At 49.7% G+C, this 7,500-nt stretch overlaps 1 non-coding gene across 1 annotated transcript; it reads right to left on the bottom strand.

The window, feature by feature from the left end:
* Nucleotides 1-1,648: 1,648 nt before the first annotated feature.
* LOC143175730 (5.8S ribosomal RNA) lies at nucleotides 1,649-1,803 on the bottom strand. The gene has a single exon (XR_013000416.1). It is a non-coding gene; the product is annotated as a 5.8S ribosomal RNA (ribosomal RNA).
* Between the last annotated feature and the right edge of the window lie 5,697 nt (nucleotides 1,804-7,500).

Here is a 7,500-nt window from a genome sequence, read left to right as displayed (position 1 = left end):
AGAAGAGGAAAAGAAGACACGACAAACACACACCATGGGGCGACCGACGCGTTCGTTTCAACGCTTTCGCACAAAGTCGGCGGCGGTTATATATTTATATCATTATATTCCGGCGGACGGGACGCGACGTTCGAAAGCCTCGCCAAAGAGGAGCTCCTGCCTCTTCCTCTCTCTTTTCTACGAGAAAAGATAAACGTATTTTACGGGGATACGGAAACGTTACCACGTGGTGTCACACACGATCGTCCGTCTCTTCTCTATAGCAGAAACCGATAAAAATACACCTCCCGAAAGAGAGTATATGGTGATTCTTTTTATATATATATATATTTCGAAATACAACTGAACGTGGCGGAAGCGCACGGTGGTGGTCCAGCGAGGACACGCGACGACGGGGAATAAGAACTATTCGACCCGTTACGAATACGCATGCTCGTCCCGCACGATTTTAACACACACCGTGTTTTTCTCCAGTCGTCAAAGCGTTCGTGCGTCGAATTCGAAAAATAAAAAAAAAAGAAAAACACCTTTTCTCTCTCTCGGGGTAAAAGAGTCGATGTGTATTGTGTATAAAGGTTCTGCGAGAAGTCTCGTTTTGACGTGTGTTCCGCCGATAACGACGATCCTCCGAAACGGGGATACAGAAACGTTACACCTCACAACACGATCTCCGTCTCTTCTCTATAGCAGAAACCGATAAAAATACACCTCCCGAAAGAGAGTATATGGTGATTCTTTTTATATATATATATTTCGAAATTCAACTGAACGTGGCGGAAGCGCACGGTGGTGGTCCAGCGAGGACACGCGACGACGGGGAATAAGAACTATTCGACCCGTTACGAATACGCATGCTCGTCCCGCACGATTTTAACACACACCGTGTTTTTCTCCAGTCGTCAAAGCGTTCGTGCGTCGAATTCGAAAAATAAAAAAAAGAAATACACCTTTTCTCTCTCTCTCGGGGTAAAAAGAGTCGATGTGTATTGTGTATAAAGGTTCTGCTGCGAGAAGTCTCGTTTTGCCGTGTGTTTCGGTAACGACGATCCTCCGAAACGTACATCTCATTCGTAAGAGAGGAAGAAAACAATCTCCCTGGGGCCAGTCGGTAATATACCGACATACGACGTGTCGTGCACATCCGTCTCACGCACGGTATACAAAATATGAATAAAACGTGTGTAGTCTCTCTCTCTCTCGACTTCTTAATATTTTCTTTCACCTCTGACGCATCATTTCAGGTGACGTCGGGAGCGCGGGAAAAAAAATTTTTCTAAACACACGAAACCGTTCATCTCACGAACAGCCGAAAAAGTTGTCGCTCAGATCCATATCGCAGTGGAGCGGTATCCGCGGGCGGTCGTAATTGAACGACGCACGACGCCGCGAACACTCACGCGAGTCCATACAAACGATTCCGATCGTTTTGCAACAACTAGAACGTACACTGTCCGTGAAATTCACAGAATTTTCGCGTGTCCGCGACAAACGCCGACGAGACACCCATCGTTCGCTCGTACGTAGCATCCTTCTCTTAACCCGACTCAGAAACGTTCTTTGCGCCCTTCGGTAAAAAAACGTTCGATCCGAAGAGGTGAACGACGGCGGGGATTTGACAGAGCTACGCAAGCAGTGTATGGTACGTAAACGACCCTCAGCCAGGCGTGGTCCAGGAATTGTATCCGTGGACCGCAATGTGCGTTCGAAATGTCGATGTTCATGTGTCCTGCAGTTCACACGTTGACGCGCAATTAGCTGCGTTCTTCATCGACCCACGAGCCAAGTGATCCACCGTTCAGGGTAATCGTATAAATTTTATATTTCACATATATAATTTTATTCTCATTTGTTCGACCTAATATCTCTCTTCTTTCAAAGAGAAGATAAAAGTTGATACCTGAATCTCCGACCAGCGCGCGAAGGAGATTCAGGCGTCGCCTTGGAGACGACACCGAAGCCTTTCGAGACGAAAAACGTTCAAGTAATATGTATATATTTCTCGACGTTCCGGGCGTATAGTGCATTCAAAAACCCGCGAAAGACGCAGAAGACTCGCACGCGTGGAAACGACGGGGATATATTTTGTATCCTACCCGATACTGAATCCATCGCGTGCAGTCGACCCTCGCGTTCTTCCGATCAGACGCATCTATTGTTGCGCGCATGTTTTCGCGTCGCATCGCGCGAAACGTTGCACGAATCGTACCGATCGATCGATTGAAAGCAAATAATGAAAAAAGACTTCACAGCTGGCTCTTTGCCGGTCATTCGTCCCATGTTATCTCTTGCCGCGAAATTGGCGCGCAAGAGTTGGGTGTCAGACGCGCGGCTTTAAAACGAGCTTCACGGCCGGTCCCTTCGTTACCGCTTTCGTTCTTTCTCTCGGAACGACCATGAACGAACACGACGAGCGACGCTACGGCATACACACGTCCACGGATTCGATTAAAAAAACAGACTTCACAGCTGGCTCTTTGCCGGTCATTCGTCCCATATTATCTCTTGCCGCGAAATTGGCGCGCAAGAGTTGGGTGTCAGACGCACGGCTTTAAAACGAGCTTCACGGCCGGTCCTCTCAATTCCGTGTACGGTACACGCAAGATGCGGGTTCCACTTCCAGACTACCCGGTCCCTTCTCTCTACGAGAATCGATAGTAGAAGAACGGCTCGAAAACGCGTCTCAGAGACTAGGGGAAAAGAAGCGGTATGCGAGCGAAACGAAAACGCATTATGGAAACGTCGCGAAACAATGTTCGACGGTTGCTCGGTTCCAATCGTGCGGCCGTTTCAATTTCTCGTGCGCTTCACCGTCCCTCCGTAACTCTGGCCGATCGCGTATACCGAAGAGCCGACACGCGCAAAAACCACAGGCATTGTATACTGTATATATATATGTTACAGTCACAGCCTTCGCGCGTTTTACTCTCCGACGCGGGGTTTCCACGACGAAAGAGAGACAGTTTCGTGGCGGGTGACTCGGCCGAATCGCTACGACGGGTATTTCTATTATAGAACGAATCATCGCCACCCTTTACCAGTGCCCGACGAAGGAATCACAAGGTCATCTGGAGTTTACAATGCCAGCGACGGTAATTCCAACGAAGACCCGATAAGTCAACTCATCGTTCTATTTCTCCCCGTACAGAAAAGCGAATCGACGCTAACGCACCTCGCGCAAGCACGAACGTTCTCTTCGCGTGGATCATCCCATCGTCGAAAGATGTAAAGACGCATTGGAGATCGTGGTCTCTGGCGGGCTCATTGCACGCCCCACTGCATATCTTTCCTCGAATCGAGAATGATTCGTCCACTAAGGCTGCGAAACTACGCGTCGAGGAAACTAGGGGAAAGAAGCGGGATGCGAGCGAAACGACAATACATTATGGAAACGTCGCGAAACAATGTTCGGCGGTTGCTCGTTTCCTCCTGCGGACGTTTCATTGCTCGGGCGCTTCACGTCCCTCCGTAACCTTCGCGCGATCGCGTGCCCCGGAGAGCCGGCAACCGGTGAACCACAGGCGTATAAACTATAGTCTTCTATAGCAAGCCTTCGGCGGTTACTCTCCGACGCGGGGATTCCACGACGAGAGAGAATTTCGTGGCGGGTGACATCGGTCGAAACGCTACGACGGGTATTTCTATTATAGAACGAATCATCGCCACCCTTTACCAGTGCCCGACGAAGGAATCACAAGGTCATCTGGAGTTTACAATGCCAGCGACGGTAATTCCAACGAAGACCCGATAAGTCAACTCATCGTTCTATTTCTCCCCGTACAGACAAGCGAATCAACGCTATCGCACCTCACGCATGCACGAACGTTCTCTTCGCGTGAATCGTCCCATCGTCGAAAGATATAGCCGCTTGGAGATCGTGGCCCATCAAGTTCTTCCGTAACTCCTGCGCGATCGCGTACCCCGGAGAGCAGGCAACCGGTGAACCACAGGCGTATAAACTATAGTCTTCTATAGCAAGCCTTCGCGTTTACTCTACGACGCGGGGATTCCACGACGAGAGAGATTTTCGTGGCGGGTGACACGGCCGAATCGCTACGACGGGTATTTCTATTATAGAACGAATCATCGCCACCCTTTACCAGTGCCCGACGAAGGAATCACAAGGTCATCTGGAGTTTACAATGCCAGCGACGGTAATTCCAACGAAGACCCGATAAGTCAACTCATCGTTCTATTTCTCCCCGTACAGAAAAGCGAATCGGCGCTATCGCACCTCACGCAAGCAGGAATGATCTCTTCGCGTGGATCGTCCCATCGTCGAAAGATGTAAGACGTACAGAAATCGTGGTCCATCACGATTATTCGTAACTCTCCGAGTCGCGTATCTGAGAGTAGGACAAACGGAGAACCACAGGCATAAATAATACTATATGTTTCTTATATAGTTAGCCTTCGCGTTTTACTCTCCGACATGGGGATTCCACGACGAGAGAGAGTTTCGTGGCGGGTGTCTCGGCCGAATCGCTACGACGGGTATTTCTATTATAGAACGAATCATCGCCACCCTTTACCAGTGCCCGACGAAGGAATCACAAGGTCATCTGGAGTTTACAATGCCAGCGACGGTAATTCCAACGAAGACCCGATAAGTCAACTCATCGTTCTATTTCTCCCCGTACAGAAAAGCGAATCGACGCTATCGCACCTCGCGCGAGCACGTAACTACTCTTCGCGTGGATCGTCCCATCGTCGAAAGATGTAAGACGCACGGAAATCGTGGCCCATCAACGTTTTTTTGTAACTCTGCCGATCGCGTATCACAGAGCCGAGACGCACATACCACAGGCGTATAATACCGTTTTCTTTCGTATGGTAAGCCTTCGCGTTTACTCTTCGGCGCGGGGTTTCCACGTCGAGAGAGACATTCGTGGCGGGTGACATCGGTCGAAACGCTACGACGGGTATTACTATTATAGAACGAATCATCGCCACCCTTTACCAGTGCCCGACGAAGGAATCACAAGGTCATCTGGAGTTTACAATGCCAGCGACGGTAATTCCAACGAAGACCCGATAAGTCAACTCAACGTTCTATTTCTCCCCGTACAGAAAAGCGAATCGACGCTGTTGCACCTCACGCAAGCACGAACGTTCTCTTCGCGTGGATCGTCCCATCGTCGAAAGATGTAAGACGCACGGAAATCGTGGCACATCACGTGTTTTCGGAACTCTGTCGACCGCGTATCTCAGAGACGACGCGCGCGAACCACTGGCATATACTATTATATATCGCGTTTTACCCTCCGACGCGGGGATTCCACGACGAGAGAGAGTTTCGTGAGCGGGTTGACTCGGAAGAAACGCTACGACGGGTATTTCTATTATAGAACGCATCATCGCCACCCTTTACCAGTGCCCGACGAAGGAATCACAAGGTCATCTGGAGTTTACAATGCCAGCGACGGTAATTCCAACGAAGACCCGATAAGTCAACTCAACGTTCTATTTCTCCCCGTACAGAAAAGCGAATCGACGCAATCGCACCATACGCGTGCACGTAAACAACTCTTCGCGTGGATCGTCCCATCGTCGAGAGACGTAAGTTTTCATAGTATGAATTCGCGTTTTACTCTCCGACGCGGGGATTCCACGACGAGAGAGAGTTTCGTGAGCGGGTTGACTCGGAAGAAACGCTACGACGGGTATTTCTATTATAGAACGCATCATCGCCACCCTTTACCAGTGCCCGACGAAGGAATCACAAGGTCATCTGGAGTTTACAATGCCAGCGACGGTAATTCCAACGAAGACCCGATAAGTCAACTCAACGTTCTATTTCTCCCCGTACAGAAAAGCGAATCGACGCAATCGCACCATACGCGTGCACGTAAACAACTCTTCGCGTGGATCGTCCCATCGTCGAGAGACGTAAGTTTTCATAGTATGAATTCGCGTTTTACTCTCCGACGCGGGGATTCCACGACGAGAGAGAGTTTCGTGAGCGGGTTGACTCGGAAGAAACGCTACGACGGGTATTTCTATTATAGAACGCATCATCGCCACCCTTTACCAGTGCCCGACGAAGGAATCACAAGGTCATCTGGAGTTTACAATGCCAGCGACGGTAATTCCAACGAAGACCCGATAAGTCAACTCAACGTTCTATTACTCCCCGTACAGAAAAGCGAATCGACGCAATCGCACCATACGCGTGCACGTAACAACTCTTCGCGTGGATCGTCCCATCGTCGAGAGACGTAAGTTTCATAGTAAGCCTTCGGCGTTTTACTCTCCGACGCGGGGATTCCACGACGAGAGAGAGAGTTTCGTGAGCGGGTTGACTCGGAAGAAACGCTACGACGGGTATTTCTATTATAGAACGCATCATCGCCACCCTTTACCAGTGCCCGACGAAGGAATCACAAGGTCATCTGGAGTTTACAATGCCAGCGACGGTAATTCCAACGAAGACCCGATAAGTCAACTCAACGTTCTATTTCTCCCCGTACAGAAAAGCGAATCGACGCAATCGCACCATACGCGTACACGTAAACAACTCTTCGCGTGGATCGTCCCATCGTCGAGAGACGTAAGTTTTCATAGTATGAATTCGCGTTTTACTCTCCGACGCGGGGATTCCACGACGAGAGAGAGTTTCGTGAGCGGGTTGACTCCGAAGAAACGCTACGACGGGTATTTCTATTATAGAACGCATCATCGCCACCCTTTACCAGTGCCCGACGAAGGAATCACAAGGTCATCTGGAGTTTACAATGCCAGCGACGGTAATTCCAACGAAGACCCGATAAGTCAACTCAACGTTCTATTTCTCCCCGTACAGAAAAGCGAATCGACGCAATCGCACCATACGCGTGCACGTAAACAACTCTTCGCGTGGATCGTCCCATCGTCGAGAGACGTAAGTTTTCATAGTATGAATTCGCGTTTTACTCTCCGACGCGGGGATTCCACGACGAGAGAGAGTTTCGTGAGCGGGTTGACTCGGAAGAAACGCTACGACGGGTATTTCTATTATAGAACGCATCATCGCCACCCTTTACCAGTGCCCGACGAAGGAATCACAAGGTCATCTGGAGTTTACAATGCCAGCGACGGTAATTCCAACGAAGACCCGATAAGTCAACTCAACGTTCTATTACTCCCCGTACAGAAAAGCGAATCGACGCAATCGCACCATACGCGTGCACGTAACAACTCTTCGCGTGGATCGTCCCATCGTCGAGAGACGTAAGTTTCCATACTATGAATTCGCGTTTTACTCTCCGACGCGGGGATTCCACGACGAGAGAGTGTTTCGTGAGCGGGTTGACTCGGAAGAAACGCTACGACGGGTATTTCTATTATAGAACGCATCATCGCCACCCTTTACCAGTGCCCGACGAAGGAATCACAAGGTCATCTGGAGTTTACAATGCCAGCGACGGTAATTCCAACGAAGACCCGATAAGTCAACTCAACGTTCTATTGCTCCCCGTACAGAAAAGCGAATCGACGCAATCGCACCATACGCGTGCACGTAAC

This window comes from Nomia melanderi, unplaced genomic scaffold (genome assembly GCF_051020985.1).
Source record: "Nomia melanderi isolate GNS246 unplaced genomic scaffold, iyNomMela1 scaffold0169, whole genome shotgun sequence".
Taxonomy (NCBI): Eukaryota; Metazoa; Arthropoda; class Insecta; order Hymenoptera; family Halictidae; genus Nomia; species Nomia melanderi.
Note: the sequence above shows the minus strand (reverse complement) of the source record. Positions and strands in the feature narration are given on the sequence as shown.